At 45.3% G+C, this 20534-nt stretch overlaps 1 long non-coding RNA gene across 3 annotated transcripts; it reads left to right on the top strand.

Annotated features, from left to right (window-relative positions):
* The first annotated feature begins 292 nt into the window (after positions 1–292).
* LOC128321968 (uncharacterized) lies at positions 293–19896 on the top strand. Of its 3 annotated transcripts, none has more exons than XR_008305448.1 (3): positions 293–401; positions 19410–19456; positions 19561–19896. It is a non-coding gene; the product is annotated as an uncharacterized LOC128321968 (long non-coding RNA). The 3 variants fall into 3 exon arrangements; XR_008305450.1 differs by having other exon boundaries at positions 322–524; XR_008305449.1 differs by having other exon boundaries at positions 322–453.
* Positions 19897–20534: the final 638 nt, after the last annotated feature.

Raw genomic sequence — 20534 nt, forward strand, 5'->3', positions numbered from 1 at the left:
CATTAAAAGGTGCCATTTTGTCAAGTTAGCAGGGGTTGCAGATTTTGCAGAACAGTCTTGAGCAGTGTGCCCTGCAACAGGGTGTTGGGAAACCACTGCAACTACAGTGGCTCCAGGGCGAGCTCAACTCTGGCGATGGCTGGGTGGTACTGACCCAGAGACACAGGATGGAGGAAAAGGGGAGGAAGGCCCATGCAAGGAAAAACAGCCAATTGATTGGACAGGGGAGGGGCCATGTGAACAATGTGGGCTCTCACGGGAACATGAGATCTCATGAGAACGGGAGTTCGGGCTCTTACTAGACAGGTGTGTCAGGAAGTATTTAAGAGCCAGGCAGGCCAAGGAAGAGGCAGCCACAGAGACTATGGAGGAGGAGGAAGCCTTGAGCAACTCTGGTGAAGGTACAGAGAGAGCAAGAGGGAATAGCAGAGAACCATAGCCAGGGAGAGAAAGGTACAGAAACCTCCCCGCTTCTCCAGTCGTCCATTGCTTGCTGAGGCCATGAGGCTCTGCAAAAGAGGAAGGTAGATACTGCTGGGTGCAGGACTGAGGGCGCCTGGTGACCCCGGGGAGAACCTACACAGGGATTCCCAGGTGTTGATCACTACAACTCCCAGCATCCCCAGCTGCAATGGCCTTTGGCCTGTAAGTAATGGCATCTGGGAATCCCTTTCAACAGGGAACACTGGCCTTGAGCAACGGTATTATGCATCAAGAGTGCAGTTTATATAAATATATAATATATAGAATAGCATTTATATACCACTTTTCAGGCGAAACTCGCAAAGTGGCTTCCATAAACAAATAAAGAACCATACATCAAGCAACCTGTTTACATAGTGAGCTCTTAGGCTCCCTTCTTCCTTCCCTCCTAACCTCAGAGCAAGATGGTGCCTGGTCTCTCTGTGGTGGCAGTTGAGGAGGGAGGGGCCACTTCAGCTGGAACAGGGGAGCTGGATAGTGGCCACTCCCTAGCCACTGACTGACTCTCTCTCCTCTCCCCTCTGATCCCTGGTCACTCTGTGGGCGGCAGGGGAACTTGTCAACATCTTCTGCTAGCACGGGTGGGCAAAGTTGGCCCTCCAGATGTTGTTGAGCTACAGTTCCCATAACCCCCAGCCACCATTTATTGTGGCTGGGGATTATGGGAGTTGTAGTTCAACAACAGCTGGTGGGCCAACTTGCCCACCCCAGTGCTAGAACAAGGACCAGTTATGAGAGACTTTCCTTGCTCAACATCCCTGTGCAACATCCTTCAGCAAGCACAGCAGCATCACACTAGAGCAGGCCTACACAACATAAGGCCCGGGGGCCAGATACAGCCCGCAGGGACTACTTTACTGGCCCCCAGGTATACTGCAGCAACGCAGGAGCTGGAAACTGCCTTATAGCGCCATCCTGTGCATGCTTTCTCAGATATACAGGTGAAACTCGGAAAATTAGAATATTACATGGAACCAAGAAGACAAGGATGAAGAATAGAACAATATCGGACCTCTGAAAAGTATACAGTGTACTGTGCTTGATTGGCCAGCAAACTCACCTGACCTGACCCCATAGAGAATCTATGGGGCATTGCCAAGAGAAGGATGAGAGACATGAGACCAAACAATGCAGAATTGCTGAAGGCCACTAATGAAGCATCCTGGTCTTCCATAATACCTCATCAGTGCCACAGGCTGATAGCATCCATGCCACGCCGCATTGAGGCAGTAATTGCTGCAAAAGGGGCCCAAACCAAAGTACTGAATACATATGCATGCTTATACTTTTCAGAGGTCCGATATTGTTCTATTCTTCAATCCTTGTCTTCTTGGTTCCATGTAATATTCTAATTTTCTGAGATTGTGGATTTGGGGTTTTCATGAGCTGTACGCCATGATCATCACAATTATAACAAATTAAGGCTTGACTTATCTCACTTTGCATGTAATGCGTCTGTCTCATATATCAGTTTCACCTTTTAATTTGCATTACTGAAATTAATGGACTTTTGCACGATATTCTAATTTTCCGAGTTTCACCTGTATGCTCCATTGTGTGCCCAGTGATGTTTACTCCCATGTAAGTATGCTTAGCATTGCAGCCTGAAAGCAACAATTTAGGGAGAGGAGAGGACTTGGCATTTGTTTGGGGCTGGCATGCACTCCAGGGGCCCCACTCATTGAGCAGGGAAAGGACCTATTCTCTGGCCACTATCCTTGGTTAAAACTATCGGTCCATAGACAGGGGAAATAGAGCCACAAGTAACTAATCATATTTAATTTTAATATAATAATGTGCTAAAAATTTGACCTCGGCCCCTGCACGCCAAGTTGTGGATGGTTCCAGCCCACCAGGGCATTTTTGTTGTGCAGCCCTGCACTAGTGCAACAATGGTCTGGAATGCAAGCTCCTAAGGTAACAGAACTCAGTCAAGGTGTCGGTCATCACAAACTGGCCCTTGTGCTCCACACCACATACAAGTGGCAAAGCCCCTTGCCTTTTCAGTTGTTCCTGGCCTCACAAAAGCTCTTGCAAATCTGAGCTCTGCTATTTTTGTCTGGCCCATCAGTCTAAGAGCTGGCAACTTACCCACATCCATATAACACATTGAGGGCAGATGGCAGACTTGGAGTGCAGCCTCCTAAGCTCAGCTCCCTAATTACTGGACACCATGAGACAATCTCTCTTTCACCAGGCCTGTGTGTATTGCCTTGGGAATGAAATGTGGTGTATGTGTGTGTGTTTCTTTTGCTAGTTTTACAGTTGTGCTAACTCCAGAATCCATTGCAACTTGAGGAGCTTTTCCAATCCAAATACCTTTTAATGCATTCTCTTGCAGCTGCTGACAAAGCATGCATCTGATTATCAAAAGCAGGGGCTATAATGAAGCAAAAGCAGCTTGAGAAGAATGAGAAGGATCTGATCAATAGAACAGGGGCCTTGATTTATCTCTAAGCCAGCAGGACCCCCCCCCCCCCGTGCAGAATCTAAGAGATACCATCAGACCAGTAATTTATCACTTTGTTGGTAATTTGAGTGTCTTAAGAAAGCAAAACCCCTTCAAGGGAAAAATGCCTGCCGAAGGCTTTCAAGTTCACCAGAGGAGCCTCACAAAGGAATAGAGCTGAGACTAACGAGAGCTTGCTGTATGCATGATGCCCCAGTGCACTTGTTTGATTTAAATATATATATATATATATATATATATATATATATATATATATATATATATATATAAACACCACATTTTTGTCTTAACTAATGTTTTACTTTGTTTTTATTCTGTTGTAAACTGCCCAGAGACGTACGTTTTGGGTGGTATAAAATGTTTTAATAAATAAAAATATAGTTATAGTGGCTTGCTTTTAATTTTTTACAGTGAGACACACTGGGAACATATGTGGAAAGGTGAAAATATTTAACTGTTTTAAATGAATAAATAACGTGTTAAGAGAAAAGAGATAAGACAATCAGGAGACTATCAGTCTATAAGAGTATTCTTCAGTGTAAGGCCCTGGGGGTCAGTGGAGCCCTGGGGGTCAGTGAACCCTAAGTTCAGCTCCCTGCCTAATTGTTTATTGGGCCTGTGTGATGCTTCGGCCTAAGCCGAATATTCTGCAATCCTCTGGGCACCATGCAGAGGTAGGGTCCCCAGATAGGAACATAGGAAGATGCCATATACTGAGTCAGACTGTTGGTCCATCTAGTTCAGTATTGTCTACACAGACTGGCAGCAGCTTCTCCAAGGCTGCAGGCAGGAGTCTCTCTCAGCCCTATCTTGGAGAAGCCAGGGAGGGAACTTGGAACCTTCTGATGCTCTTCCCAGAGCGGCTCCATCCCCTGAGGGGAATATCTTGCAGTACTCACACTTCTAGTCTCCTATTCATATGCAACCAGGACAGACCCTGCTTAGCTAAGGGGACAAGTCATGCTTGCTACCACAAGACTCTCCTTGTGGACTTTTACCCCAGATTTGCAACTATTTTAACCCCCTGCAAAAATATCTGTGCTGGATGCAGTTTCCAGAGCTCCAGCGATCCTGCTGCAAGCGCCGGATGGCTCAAATAAATCTGTGGATGTTACCTGTGAGTAGGCCCATTGGAAACAATGGGCTTACTTATGTGTAACATTGCTGTGTGGCAGCAGGAGGAGCTCATTTGTATGCTGCTGCTGTGCTAGCAGTTCCTATCCCATTTCCCAGCCATGGGTTTTTTGCAGTCGCCTGCCTCCTCCTTTTCTCAGTGACTCATTGTGATTGGCCCAGTGTGGCCTCAAGGAGGGACTTCGCCTTCTGACTGTTTCCTGTGTCTCTGCTGCACTACAGCTGTGGTGTGCTGCCAGCAAGCTCCCTCCTGGTCAGGAAACTTATGCTTCCCCTCCCGCTTGAAAACGGAAAAAAAATGCACCATTTGTCCCTTAGGATTCTGTGATCCAGTCAGAGGAAGGCTAGTGTTTGAATGAACTGTGTGGAAAAAAGTGTGTTTGAGTTGTATTTATTCTCACACTAACCTGTTTTTAGCAAAGCATGCACATATTATAGCATTTAGCATATGTAAATTTTAGGCAATCTTTTTATGTAAAATGGAGTCTTTTTAGCGACTTTTTTTGGTGAACAGCACCAAGTCCTTGTGTGTGTGTGACAGATTTTGACTATTATTTTCACCACCTGGACCTGGCAACCCTGTGCAGAGGTGACCGTTCCCACCGTGCAGTGCTGTGCCTACTCAGTGCTGGGGTGTATGCTTCTTTAAGGCCCTCCCCTTTTTCTTAAAGGCCCTTCCAGCACTGAGAAAAGGGGGGCACTGTGCAGAGATCAGCACAGTGGGAAATGACTCTCACGTTGAAGGGTTTGTGGGTTGTTGGTTTTTTTTGCCAAAATGGCCCCTGCTTGAAAAAGAGTGGACACTGGTCTATAAGGTATTGGGAAGGAATTTTATTTCCTACCTCCATGTCAGAATAAGCCAGGAGCCTGAGGTTGGCTGATCTTTGGGCATTTCCCTGGAGTTTGGTTTAACTGCCTGTGTCAAAAGCATTTTGGGGAGGAATGAGACACCTAGTAATATATATGGTTATTAAAGGCATGGCATGGGAGTTCTTGACATATGTCAGGAGGTCAGCCTACCTCGTTTAAAACCCGCTGCTCCTTTACTGGGCTATCTGCTTTACGGGGCTATCTGCTCAGATATGGAGGGAAGGGAGGTTTGCTACCGAACTCTTTCTCAGTGTTTCCTCTAACAGGGATTCCCAGATGGACTATAACTACCATAATCCCTGAGCAAAAGCCACTGCAGCTGGGTATTCTGGGAGTTGTAGTTAACAACATCTGGGAATTAAGAGGGAACACTGCTCCTTCTCCTCCTTGTGCCTGTTCCTTTAGCCTTGCTCCTCACAAGTAGCTTAGTCTGTCCATCTCCTCATTGGCATGGCCCTGATCTGTCCCCAGTAGTCTGGTACACTTGCCACACTTCCCTTGGCTGTCACCCTATTCTATTTGATCTCTGCCTTTCCTCTACCAACCGGCCTAATGGCCTGTTACATAGGAAGCTGCTTTATACTGAGTCAGACCATTGACCCATCTAGCTCAGTACTGTCTGCACTGACAGGCAGCAGCTCTCCAAGGCTGCAGGCAGGAGTCTTTACCAGCCCTATCTGGAGATGCTGCCAGAAATTGAACCTAGGACCATCTACATACCAGCAGATGCTCCACCACTGAGCTACAGCTCCATCCCCTAAGGGGAATATCTTATAGCAGACAATGCTCACATGCAGTCACCCATAAGAACAGCCCTGCTGGATCAGGCCCAAGGCCCATCTAGTCCAGCATCCTGTTTAACAGAGTGGCCCACAAGATGCCTCTGAGGAGCCCACGGGCAAGAAGTATGTGCAGGAGCGGATTAAGCTTTTTGCTACCCATAGGCAAAAAGGCTTTTGCTGCCATTTTAACTTAAACAAAAATGGTTTGCCTTTTTTTTTTTAAGGTAATAGGGGGGACTTTCTCCTCACCCACTCCACCCTTGCTGCAGCCACAGAGAGAGGGGTGGCAAAATTTGCTGTTCCTCAAATGTTGTCGCCATAGGCAAATGCCTACTCTGCCTCTCCGTTAATCCACCACTGGGTATGTGCATCTCCTCTCTCCTGCTGTTGCTCCCCTGCAACTGGTATTGAGAGGCATTGTGCCTCTGAGGCTGGAGGTGGCCTATAGCCACCAGACTAGTTGCCATTGATAGACCTGCATGAATTTGTCCAAGCCCCTTACAAAGCCAACTAAGCTAGTGGCCATCACCACATCTGATGGCAAAGAATTCCATAGATTAATTATGTGCTGTGTGAAAAAGTACTTCCTCTTGTCAGGCCTAAATTTTCCTGGGACAATTAATGGTTAAAAAAAAAAAAAGGTAGTCACAAGGAGGCAGCCGCACATTTGAGCACCTATGGTTGCTGAAACAGGCAGCAGTGAAAACTGTGCCATCAGCCTGACCAGCTCTGGACGAGTCTCAGCTGGAACAGAAGACGCCGTGAGGAGGCATGGCGGTGGAGGAAGAGCCCGCATTGGTGGATGGCCGGCCAGGGAGTTTGGAAGGCAGGCCGCTCCAGTCAGGATGTCACCAGAGCAGGGACGCCAGAGTGGCAACGCAATGAGTTTGGTGGGGCCACGTGGGAGGGGAGGAATCCGAGGAAGGGGAGGCAGCTGTTTGTAATCAGGAGGAGAAGGGGCTAATAAAGCAGGGCAGGGGCTGGAAAGGAGGGGGTGGGGCTTTTCTACTGCCAGCAGCTATTTAGGGAGCAAGTTGCCTGTGGTGAGGGGCAGACTGGGAGAGTGGAGGATTCTGTGCAAGGCAGACAATCAGCCACGGTGACCCCATAAAGCCTGGAGGAGGAGGATGAATCGGGTGAGAGTCAACCCCCTCCCCTCTTAAACTCTGAGGCCTTGCGGCAAGGTAACGTGGCTTGCTGGTGCTCGATGTGACAAATAGATTTACAAAAATGAATGGGCAATGAATGGGGGTTTGGAAAAAGAAGCCCTCTATCTGTATCATTCATTCACCAGCCAGTTTGATTAGGAACGTATAATCTTGTTTTTAAAGATATTCATCTTACTAGGTAGCTGAACAAGGTGGTAAGCAAACCTACACATATGTGGAATAGCATTTAATGGATGTTGTTGAATTATATGTTGGCAATCTGGACATGTTCACTTCCTTGTAAATGACCCAGCGTTGACCCAGCTCCTGTAACTGCCTCTTTAATAACCATTTGCTTTGCAGCAATTAGTAAAGGTAAAGTGTGCTGTCAAGTCAATTTCGACTCCTGGCACAATTAGTAGGTGATATAATTTTGAGCTCTGTCTTACAAAGAGATTCTCTTGGTGATTTCTGCTATTCCAATCTCCTTTAAAGAGAGAGAACCAGGCTAGATTGTGTGTGTGTGTTTTCGGGCTAGCCTTCTACCCTACATTATAACAAACTATAGACAAGGTATAGCAAACTCCAGATTGACATGTTTCTTGCTCTGGATAGCGGAAGTCCACTCTCTACTAACAAACTAATGGGGGATGGGGGGAATCCCATGGCATTAAAAGATGTAGTTAATAAAGCAATTGGACTAGGACCAATGGCATACACAAGAATTCAAAATACAAGCCAATGTCAATTATTGCCACATTCAGCCCTTGTAAATGTCTGCCAAATGAGATTTTGCATTCTGGATTTCTAATTCATGTTTGACTAGCTAACTTGCGATAACAATTTTCAAAGGGTTTTAAAAAAAAATGCCCCAAATGTCCCAACAAATGTATCATGTTTTATTATGGATAGAGTTGCAAACCTTGTGTTTCTGGTCATATTCCTGGGCTTTTAACAGCAACCTACTAGAGCAAGGCATGTGCCCAGTGTGGACATAATGCCAAACATATTCGAGGTTGGCATTTCTGATCATCCAAATGTGGGATTTCTTCCCAACCACTGTTCCGTTAGTGCCTTGAAACCTCTAATTGAACCCTCAGTTTCAAGTTGGTTAGGTTGCTGAAACTGTGGGCCCGTTGGCCCCATTGTGTTGTTCAAATTTGGTGCTCATGGTAACCTAGGGTGTGTTAAGCTCCTCCTGCAACCACAGAGAGGGCGGCTTAGAACAGCTCAAAAATGCATCAGCATCTCTCGCTGGTGGCTGTATCTTGGAGTGAATGCTCCACCTTTCTGCTGCCTAGGAACTTACTTCACCCCTCTTTTCACTACCTGGCAACAGGCATGCCACATCCCTAGATTTTCCTCATTTAAAGGCACAGAATCAGAAATGGGCATAAGGGCACAGGGGAGGGGAGGTCTTAAGAACTGTGTTTCCTCTTGCTTCCTTGGCACCTTATCCAATAACACCCTTGTAGGATTTCCTCATACATAGAGACAGAAACAGCGGAAGAAATTATTTTTCTTAACCAACTATTCCAGTCTTTATTTTTGATATACCTATATCACTTATCACCATTGAGACATACATGGTTCCCAACTTCATACAAAGGGGAAACGGTTTCAGCCTTGGAGCAGAGCTGTGTGATGGCTGGGAGGAAAGAAAAGGGTTAATTTCTCTTTGCCCTGATGAAGACAGCTGCCAGGTGACAGGAGGGAATCCAAGCGTGATGTACACGCCCCCACTCACATCATAGCCAATGGTTGTTGGGTGAGAGACGTGCTGACGCCATGCCCAGAGTCTGACAATGGAAGCAGTGCCACAAATGCTGGAATTGAGCCTGGGAGTGGTGTAGGCCTGAACCAGATTGAAGCCATGTTACGCTTCATATAACCTGACTGTGTACAGTGGGGCTAGGTGATTCCTAATAAGGAATTGTTTTTCTGTGCCAAGGAGGGCCAGGAGACACTAGATAAGAAGATGTTTTATGTATTGACTTAGGTACATGTGCAGAAGTTAGCTGGAAATTTACAGAAAGTACAGACAAAGAAGATGGGCAGTACCTATGTATGTGACTCCTAGGCTATAAATATATCCTGCTTGTGTATGTTTGGGGTCTTGGGATTTGAGCGATAGCTGCCAAGACCTTTTGCTACTATAGAGCAAAATAAAGCCTTTTAAAACCTTCTCGACTGGTGATGTGTTTGGCGCGCTGACCCAGAAAAGAACCTCTCTTTGTTGGGGTACAACAGGACTAGGAAAAGGGAGGGAAGACTCTAGTCAGCAGGCTCCCTCCATTTAGAGAACTGTCCATTTAGAACCTTCTGTTTCCTGTCCTTCAACTAGTTACCAGAGCACACACGAACCTGTCTCCTTATCCCATGACTGTTAGGTTTTCTCAAGAGTCTTTGATGAGGAACTTTGTCAAAAGCTTTTTGAAAGTCCAAGTATACTATGTCAATTGGATCATGTTTATCCACACACCTGTCGACACTCTCAAAGAACTCCAAAAGGTTGGTGAGGCAAGATTTACGTTTGCAGAAGCCATTCTGGTTCTCCTTCAGCAAGGACTGTTCTTCTATATGCTTAACAATTTTAACTTTGAGAAGCATTTCATCAGTTTGCCCAGCACAGATGTTAACCTAACCAGCCTGTAATTTCCTGGATCCCCCTAGATCCCTTTTTGAAAATCAGTGTTACATTGGCTACTTTCCAGTATTCTGTTACAAAGCCCAATTGTAGGTATAAGTTACTTTTTTTTAAAAGGAGTTCAGCAATTTCACATTTTAATTCTTTAAGGACTCTCTGGTTGATGGCATCTGGCACTGGCGATTTGTTAATTTTTATTTTTTCCAGACAGTTTAGAACGTTATCTCTCATCACATCTAACTGACTCAGTTCTTTATCCTCTGTCCCTGAGAAGCTTGATTCAGGCACTGGTAAATGCTCAGTATCCTCTGACATGAAGACAGATGTGAAGAACTGGTTCAGGTTCTCTGCAATCTCCATATCCTCTTTATTAATCCCTCTCAGTCCCTCATAATCTAACAGACTGACCGCCTCCTTGGCAGGTTTCCTGCTTCTGATACATTTTTAAAAATTGTCTTATTCCCCTTGATGCTTTAAACTAAATGTTCCTTAATCTCTCTTTTCACCTCCCTTATTGTCACCTTAGTTAGAATAGTCAGTACAAGGCTAGATGGATCAACAGATTGAGTAAAGATAAGCCTTTTCTATAGCTCCCCGAGGCTCTGGAATGAATTCCCTCATGTAAGAGCTTTCCCATCTATTGCAAGTTTTAAAAGAGCGCTCAAGATGCATTTATTTATTTCATCAAGCCTTTGACCAGTTGTAAGTTGGTTTTTATTGTTGCTGCTGCTGTTGTTTTAAACTGGTGTTTAAATTTTTTAACTCTTAATGATTGGTTTTAATTCTGGTTTTATAGTTCATTTTGTAAACTGCCATGAGACATTGGTACGAAGTGGTATAGGAATGTAATAAACAAAGTGGCTGCATATATGTATGGGGAAAGGGCAGTCCAAGACATTTTGCTGCCTGAGGTGATAGGCAATATGATGTTTTCCCCACCTTTGTGGTTGGGAGCTCAGCATTCTCAAGCCATGCTGCAGAGGCAGTGGTGGAGACACCTTATCACACTCAAAGGCTATTCACACAAGCAGCCTAGCTCAGACTAGGGCAGTGCAGCCAGGATCTGTCCTGATCCCGGTGCTCCTGCCCTTGCTAGTCCGACTTTCTGCCCCAGTTGTTAACCAAGGTCAAGCGAACCTCAGGTTCACTTAATCTCATCAGACGCCCATATGCATGATTGCCGCCGGGCCAGAAGGCTGCCCTTTGATCCGCGGGCATTTCCGGCAGCGAGTCGGAAGGAAGGAGCGACTGCACCAAGCACAGCAGCTGCTCTGATGCAAGCAGCCACCATGCTTGTGGTGTGAGGCACCCTGGGATGTGGGAGGGGGAAGCCCTCCTGCTCCCAGCTCTTGCCTTCTCCACACTGCTGCTCGTGTGGGAGCACTGTGCAGTGAAGGCAAGTATGGCTGCCGCTCGTCTGCTGGGAAGGCAGGCAAGCTCTTGCCTTCCCCACAGCCCTCCAGAGTGGCAGCCAGGAGGTTGTGTGTATGACCTCTCAAACTATGTCACCAGGCCAGGCAAGTGGTGGCAAGGTCATCCATAGTTCAGGTGGGAGGGGGAGAAAGAAGAGGTGCACTGCAGCAAGAGAAGCATGAGAAAATGAACAGTGTACCCCAGCAGGGCAAGGAATGGGGGCAGCACTGGATGGTCTGGTGGTCATGGGAGCCTGGTAATTGCTGCCCGCTGTGCCCCTCTCTGCACCCGTGCCTTAGGCAACTGCCTCACCCTGTCTCATGGAAGGGCTAACTCAGTACAGAAAAATGGTATACAAAGTTACTCTGAATACAATAACAAAGCTTTTTGATGTGAGCATGTATTGTATTGATGCGAACATGCATTAACTCCTGCTAACTGAGCAAAAAGGAACCCTTTAAAAGTGGTGATTCTCTTATGTTTAGTAGGAGGAGAGCAACTGGCCCTATCCAACCCTAGCGCAGCATCCCTCCAGTGGCTGTTGCTGGTGTCTCCCTTAAAGTGTCTTTTCAGATAAATGTTCTTCATTGTAAGGGCCAGGAGCCAGTAGTGGCCCCCATCAACTAAGTGTGCCTCCCTGATGGTTGGGCCCGTGTGAAGCTTTGGCCAAAGCTGAATATTACAATTATAAACCACCCCAAAGCCTCTGGATGGGGCGGTTTATAAATGTAATAGATAGACAGATATTCTGCAGAGTCCACCTGACATCATGTGAAAAGACCATTCGTTGGTTCTTTGTCTAGCACCAGGGTTTCCTTTAAGGGAAATGGAGCCCTCTTGAGCCCCTGCACCAGTGTTCCCTCTAAGATGTGCACACGCTCACAATTTTTGTGTGTGTGTCCGCTCAGTTCATTTTTGATCCCGCTCAGGTTGAGTCCGGAAGGCCCCACTCTGAATGCAGGTACACACACACTGCCTTGATACTGCCGCCCAGAACAAAACTCATTCTGCACACAGATGAAATAAACTGGAGAGGACACTGCCCTGCACCCTCTTGGAAGGCCTGCATGGAGTGCAAGGAAGTGTGGCCCATCCCAGTGCTTTCCCCACAGAACTCTTAAGTGAGGGCTCTGTGAGGCGAGTCTCACGATCAATGAGACTCGCCGTAAGGGGGTTTGCGGGGACAATCGGCAGACAGCCCTGGGTGGCCAGATCAGCCGCCCACACAACTGCTGGCTCCATCATGGAGCCGGTGGGGGCTGTGGGGATCAGGGGCCGCGGGGCCCCCAGAAGTTCCAGGATGCCCCGCACAAGCGCCGGGCATCCTGGAGAGACCCCCAAGCTGGGGCAGCTGCTTGCAGCCTCCCGGTCGGAGGTCTCCTCGTGTGTTGCTGCGGTGCAGAGCCACACCGCGGCAATACACGATCAAAATACCGAGGTTAACGGAGCGCTCACTCCGTTAACCTCGGCTAAGGGGAGGGGTACTTTGAGCGGTTTGCTCCGGGAGCCGCATGGCTCCCGTTGCAGCACACAATCTGCAAAGAGCGGGCTAGGCTCCCTTAGCCAACTTTTTGGCGATCGTGAGAATTGCCTCTCTCTCTTCTAACAGGCCCTCCTAGCACGGAGAAAAAGACAGCAGCGCATAGAGGTCAGCACAGTGAGAAATGTGAATGTTTTTCTCACACTGAGTTTTTTTTTTTTTTAACCAAAGAGTTTTTTACCCACTTGAAAAATAGTGGCGATCACTGTTTTAGACTGTGTCCGCTCCTGGAACAAGGAACCATCTTATTTAGTTATTATTTACTTTGCTATCCAAATCACTTTGAGAACCTTTGTTGGAAAATGGTATATAAATATCCATAGTAGTATTGTGCTGCTTATCTGGCTATCAGAACCCGAGAGTAAAAAATGTTTAACTGGACCTACAGTCCGAACACGAAGGGCTTCTGTGAGCAGCATTCAAAACATTTCATATTCTCTCCAGCTGCTGGCTTTTGGTTTGCTTATAAATGTTATAGACACTCTGTCACTTGGCTGAGCAATTATGAAATATCACATGTGTGTTCATGACTTTTAGGATTGTGTGGGAGTTTATGAAATTGCATGTTCCGGTCCCAATGACGTTTCCTTCTCTCTCTCTCTCTCTCTTTTCTTTTTCATTAGTGGCCTGTGCTAGAAGCTAAAAGGCTGTGAGACAGCGGGGTTTTGTTCAAAACGAGGAGGGGAACATCATAACCTTTCATTTAAAAACCTTTCAAAAATATCTTTAATATTTAAGGAGGAAAACTGTCAAATGCAAGCAACACTTCCATTTTTTTAAAATTAATGTTTGTTAAATGTATTTGACTAATTTATTCACTTACGAGACCCTTGACAAGTACAGAATATTCTGTCTGAAGGAGGCTGCTGGAAGAGCTGGCATTGATGCCAGTCTTGAAATGTCAGATCTATCCGCATCCAGGGGTCTCTAATTTTAGGGACAAGATGTGGTACATACATGTGGACTTCTTCATCCCACTCTTTTGGTGGTTCAGATTGGTCAGTAAACATGAGGGTAGGATGCAGAAGCCTGGTTCTTGGGGGATCTTCTAGTCCTCTTATTTTAATTTCTGCTTTCAAACTTTTTTAAAAAAAATGTCTCTAGCCTTTTTACTTTAGGAAATATAATGGAAAACCAGTGACTGACATCCTGACTAACACTGCGCTAGTACAAACCTGTTGGAATGAATGCAAGATGTTGTGCTAGCTATGCTAATTCCACTGACTGACATACAGGGCAAGGATGCACCAGTGCAGTAAAAGAGCAGCCTGTCAGAAATTCCCAACTAACTGTGTCAATGCAATTTTGGACACCCTCCTCTTCCTCATTAGGCCCTCTGTGCCACCTGAAAAAACATCCCCAAGGGTTGCACAACCCTCAGAAACACATTTTTAGATGCCACTGAGAGCTGCCTGGGGAAGGGGAGGGTGTCAAAAATGGCTGCTTTCCCGCCGCACCACGGCCGTTAGTTGGGAATTTCTGTCAGGCTGCTCTCTCCCTGCACCGGTGCATTCTTGCTCTGCATGTCAGCCACTAAGTAAGGACCTTTAACTCCAGAATAGTGGTGCACAGATACAACGGGATTGTATTTGTTTGTTCAGTTTCTATAGTGCCTTTCATAAGACATTCCAAGGCAGTTTACATAAATTAAAATCCACTAAAACTCCATAAAACCCCATTAAAACCAAGTGCAGAGCCACCATTGGGTGAGCGGGTTCAAAGAACCCAGGCCACCGCCAGTCAGGGGCTGCATCCCTCAGCTCTGATATGCCTCCTGACGTCTGACACGAGGAGCATTATTTCACTCCCAAATGGGGCTGCACGGCCGCATTTGGGAATGAAATTGGCCCACGTGCGTTTGCATCTTCCAGTTTCTGGGAATCACTACATTGAGGTTAATGTACCCTGTATGTAACATTGGGTCTGTAGCATTCTTTTTGTAATTTGTTCATGTGGACCATGTCATCAAAGCTGGGGAAGAAATACTATGAAGCTGTTCCCACGGTCAGTAGAAAGCAGGCAAGGGAGCCTATCCCACTCCGTTAACCTTGTTTTGTTGCTTGTGTGCCACCACAGCGTGCAGCAACATACAAGGAAACGCCCAACCGGGAGGCTGCAGCCAGCCTCCCGACCTCCCGACCCCACGAGCTCGTGCGGGCATCCTGGAACTTCCGGGGGGCGGGTGGCCCCCGATCCCTGCAGCCCCCACTGGCTCTGTGACAGAGCCTGTAGTCGTGTGGGTGGCTGATCTGGCCGCCCCAGCTTGGAGGCTGCTTGTGTGCGGGGAGAGCAGACTAAGCCTGCTCTCCCCGCACAAACCCTCCTGGTGCTTCACAAGTGTTGTGTGAAGTGCTTCACTGAATTCAGAGTCCCAGAACTACAGCTCAAGCTTTTTCTTGTTGTGTTTCCTACAATCATCAATTGTCTTCCAAAAGCTATCTGGCTGTCCTTCAGCCAACACCACTTCAGTCACACACCCTGCTCCGGACTTTCTATTATTTCTCTCCTCAGCAAATCTTCCTTCTTCCTCCTTTTCTTTACATAAGAAATTTAAAGCTTCCATCTTCTCTTGTTCCACTATGGTCTTCCTCCTAAGCAATTGAGGAGCTCCCCTTCATTTTATTGAACTCTCCCTTCCAAGCCTTATAACCCACACCTCTCCTTTCCTCCCCACTCCCCCCAAAAGATCGAGGAGATGCTCCTCAAGCTTTCCATCTGTCTGCACCCCAATTATGGTAATAGTGCTGGTAACACCCTTGTGAAGCATAAATTTCTCCTACACATAAACTTGATGTGGTGTGGCGTTCTAGCAGCAGATAGACATGATGGCAATGTGTCTTTATGCTGTCCCAATAAAAATGGCAGCGACACCTTTAAAATTAAAGTTACAGTGTGGTCCAATAGACAGATTTACTGGACTTAAAACAGACGGTCACTTCCATGTCCATCCCTCACTGCATGATATACTGTGCAAGGGCACATCAGCTCAGCAACATTTCATGCAAGCAAGTTGTATAATGTAAAAATTGTGCAAATGGTATTACCAAGAGTAAGCCCATGATTTCTAGTGGACATACTCTTGTGTAATATGTGCTCAACTTGCATGCAAACATTAAAAGTGTGCCATAGAACCGATGTCGACTCCTGGTCACCACAGAGCTCTGTGGTTTTTCTTTGGTAGAATACAGGAGGGGCTGACCATTGCCATCTCCCATGCAGTATGAGATGATGCCTTTTAGCATCTTCCTATATCGCTGCTGCCCGATATAGGTGTCTCCCATATCCTGGGAAACATATCAGCAGGGATTCAAACTGGCAACCTCTGGCTTGCTAGTCAAGTCATTTCCCCGCTGCACCATTAGTTGGCAATGGGCTGATATATCCTTGTTATGTCAGCTGATCCTACCATGAAGTGATGACTTGCATTTGTAAATCAGAGCCCGTTCTGACATTATGCTGGGGGGGGGGCAACTTGCCAGGTTCTTTTATACTGCTCACACATGTCGACAGTGCATATACTCTTTTCTCTTCTTATCAATCTTTTGCCTTTTGTTTAAGTAGACCACTTGCCTGAGCAGTTTTTGTTCAAGTTGGCATATCAACAGAATAAGCTCTGAGCCATTACAAATCGGTCACCAGATCCTTTGGGAAAGAAAACATTCTTAAGGGTTGTTTAAACACACACACACACAAACACACACACACACACACACACACACACACACACACACACACACACACAGAAATGGTTATGATCTCTGTACTAGCACATACTGCTTCAGAAGCAACTGTAGACCAAGCTACTGTAGATCATTTAATATAGTGTACAGCTGATATATAGAGAGGGGGGGGGAGGGAGAGAATCTTTCACCAGTGCATAAATGATGTGTCCATAAATGGAGTGGCATTTTGATAGTGATTCTTGGTTTGATATTAAGGGTACGCAGGGGGTGTATCTAGAGTAGGGCAGGCAGGGCACGTGCCCCGGGCGCCACTTGAAGGGGGGTGCCATTTTTTAAAATTTCAAAAATGGTGGTCAAAAACAAAATGGCCACCACACATGCTCAAATGGCCTCTGTGAGGCCCTAGGCCAGGCCAGGCCTCACAGAGCCCATTTGAGCATGCACTGTGGCAATTTTGTTTTCAGCGGCCATTTTTTTAAAAATTATTTTTTTAAATGGCCACAGCACATGCTCAAATGGTCCCTGTGAAGCCCTAGAGGCCAGCACGGGGGGGACGACCTTTGTAGACCCCCCACAGCCTTTAGGAAGCCCCTCGAAGGGGCTACAGGTAATTTTTTTAAAATAAATAATAATAATATAATATAAGTCACTGTATGCATATTTAGTTTGGCACTATGTACAGAGAATCAGGGCTTGTGAATACTGAGCTGAAGCTTATGAGCTAGGATTGTATTCATTTGCTCTTACTTTGCTTCTTGTGATAAGTGAGTTAAATGTGATGTCTTAATAATATGGTTATTAAGACATAGTGAGTTTGTCTTTGAATCAGTGTGAAATCCTTAGTATTAAGGCCCACTGGGAATTTCTTGCTCTCTTTCTCTCATTTTAACTGTCTTTCTAAAATACTAGAATATATTCCAAGCAGTGACACAGTTTACTCTGCATATCATTTAATTATTTTCAGAGTATCTGGGAAAAGTCAAATTCTCCATTTATTTTTAAAACTTATGTAATGGTGATGCTACAATGCATAATAGAGAATTAGACAGGCACTTCTGTTTAGTTTTCCAAGTACACCTCTACATAGTATTTGGGCTTTTCATGAGCCCCAGCATACTGAAATTTGTAGTTTCCCAGCATTTTTTGGTCTGGCTACGTCCACTGCTAAATAGTTTTTGAAATATTAAAAGGTTAACAAGATTGACTTGTATTTTTCAGCTGATATTAGGGTAAAGTTATCTGAAAGATGGGTGTCAGATGTTTGGACAGAGGGCACAATTTCAGTGCTTGCCGTAGGCGCTATTTTCCCTAGATACGCCTCTGAGGGTACGTTCCTTTTTTAGCTGTAAAATTTTGGAGAAGGGTATGGAAAGGCTAGGGAAGTTTCTCCAAGAAGACTGAAAATGCTGTCGCTCAGTGTCAGAGCATCTGCTTTGTATACAGAAGGTCACAGGCTCAGTCTTTGGCATCTCCAGGTAGGGCTGGGAGAGACTCTGGTCTGAAACCTTGGACAGCCACTGCCAGCCAGTGTAGACAATACTGAGCTAGATGGGCCAATGGTTTGACACAGTATAACGTGGGTGCCTATGTTCCTATGGGACTTGTGTTCCAGACTTGTGTTGCGCTGATGTAAGGATACACTAAGTGCTGTAGCTCAGTGGTAAAGGATCTACTTTGAATGCAGAAGGTCCCATGTTCATTGCCTGACATCTCAAGATAGGACTGGAAATAATCACTGCATGAAACTCTGAGAAACTGAGAGCCGACTCTGAGAGCTGGTCTTGTGGAAGCAAGCATGAATTGCCTGCTTTGCTAAGCAGGGTCTGCCCTGATTGCATTTGAATGGGAGACTACATGGGAGCACTGTAAGATATTCCCCTTAAGGGATGGGGCTGCTCTGGGAGGAGCACCTGCATGCTTGCATTTTATTTATTTATTTAGCCCCCTGCTAACTGAGCAAAGAGGCACCTTTTAAAAGTGGTGATTCTGTTTATTTAGCAAGGGGAGAGTAACTGGCCCTATCCGTCCCCAGTCCAGCATCCCTCCAGTGGCTGTTGCTGATGTCTGTCTTATGTTTCTTTTTTAGATTCTGAGCTTGTTAGGGACAGGGAGCCATTTTATTTATTTATTTATAGCTATTAATTAGGTATTTGGGAACTTTTGTTGAAAAGCAGTATATAAATATTTGTCGTATTCTTATTTATTTATTTGATTTATATACCATCCCTCCAAAAATGGCTCAGGGTGGTTTACAACAAATAAAAACAATTAAAATCAATTAACAGTTAAAATCAAAACTAAATCAATTAAACAATTAAAATCATTTAAACATAAACATTAAAATCATTAAAAACCAGCTTTAAAAGTTTAAAATATAAATCTAATTAAAAACCTGGCTGAATAAATGCATCTTCGGTGCCTTTTTAAAAGTTGCCAGAGATGGAGAGGCTCTTATTTCAACAGGGAGCGCATTCCAAAGTCCAGGGGCAGCAATGGAGAAGGCCCGTTCCCGAGCAGCCGCCAAACAAGTTGGCAGCAACTGCAGGCGAACCTCTCTAGATGATCTCAACAGGCGGTGGTGCTCATGGTAAAGAAGATGTTATCTTAAATACCCAGGGCCTAAGCTGTTTAGGGCTTTATAGGTAATAACCAGCACCTTGTATTTTGCCCAGAAACATATCTGCAGCCAGTGTAATTCTTTCCATACAGGAGTAATATGGTGTCTCCTAGATGATCCAGAGACCAATCTGGCCGCTGCATTCTGGACCGACTGCAGTTTCCAGACTACGTACAAAGGCAGCCCCACACAGAGCACATTACAGTAATCCAGCCTAGAGGTTACCATCATATGTATCACCGTTTTGAGGTCGTTCATCTCAAGATATGGACGCAGCTGGCGTATCAGCCAAAGATGATAAAAAGCACCCCTGGCCTCCGCCTCAACCTGGGACACCAGGGAGAGGTTCGTTGTTCTGCATGCAGAAGGTTCCGAGTTCCCTCCCTGGCATCTCTAAGATAGGGCAGAGAGACTCTCCTGCCTACAACCTTAGAGAAGCCGCTTCCAGTCTGTGTAGACAATACTGAACTAGATGGACCAATAGTCTGACTCAGTATGAGGCAGCTTCCTATGTTACTAAACTGCTGCTAGCCAGTGTAGACAATGCTAAGTTAGATGGACCAATATTCTGACTCAGTTAAAGACAGCTTCATATGTCGACATTGTCTCTTTGCCCATATAGGAGCATGTATTGACAGCTGGAGTGAGGACCCTGTTTTGAATTCCTTGGTGAGTGCTCAGAGGCAACAGGGATCTGTTAAATTTGAATGCAATTTATCTCTTGCCTTCAAGCAGCCAACTGATACTCTGTCTTCTTCACTGTCTTTCTCCAGAGGAATCAGTTTTGCCTGTGAGGTGGATGTGGATGGCGTTCATCACTCAAGGGACAGGGCAATTCAGTGTCTTTTAAAAGAAATGCACCAGTCAACATGATGGAACACAATGGCACTGAAACATCCACAGAATTCTCTTAGACATTTCCTTCTTTATTTTACTCAAGTGTGCTATCTGTTTGGTCACCGAATGTATTATTTATCATTATATTATTATAATTATTGTTATTAGAAATATTTATATAGTGCTTTTTCAGTGATAGAGGTATATAAATATATTATTACTACTGCTACAACAACAACTATTTTATATATATTCCTTCTATTCTGCTGTCACCTGGTATTGCTATGTCGATTATTTTGACTTGTTTTTCTTTCTTCTCAACTACAGAAAAAATAACAAAAACAAAGATCTACAAATCAAAATTGAAAGGCTGTGGCAGAAGAAGACCAAAATAATCCCAGTAGTAATTTGCGCCCTAGGTGCAATTCCAAAACATCTTGAAGAGCAGCTCAACACCATAGGGGCCACAGAAATCACCATCAGCCAATTACTAAAAACAACTTTACTGGGAACAGCCTATATTTTGCGACAATATCTATAATAACCAACAGTACTGATGATAAAATTCAGCCATCCCAGGTCCTTGGGAAGGACTCAATGTCTGGATAAAACAAACCGGTCAATAACTCCGGTTTGACTGTGCAAACAAGAGATAAATATATTAAATAACCAAACAGCACAAGTACAGTAAATAAAATGAAGAAGGGAATGTCTAAGAGGATGTAACACTGTGTTCAACAGCATTGCTGCTTAATTATCTATCCACTGCTTATTCTGGTGTTACATAGGAAGCTGCCTTAGACCATTGGCCCATCCAACTCAATATTGTCCACACTGTCTGGCAGTGGCTCTTTAAGGTTCAGAAAGGCGTCTTTCCCAGCCTTATCTGGAGATGCTGCCAGGAATCAAA

This window comes from Hemicordylus capensis, chromosome 1 (genome assembly GCF_027244095.1).
Source record: "Hemicordylus capensis ecotype Gifberg chromosome 1, rHemCap1.1.pri, whole genome shotgun sequence".
NCBI classification, from domain to species: domain Eukaryota; kingdom Metazoa; phylum Chordata; class Lepidosauria; order Squamata; family Cordylidae; genus Hemicordylus; species Hemicordylus capensis.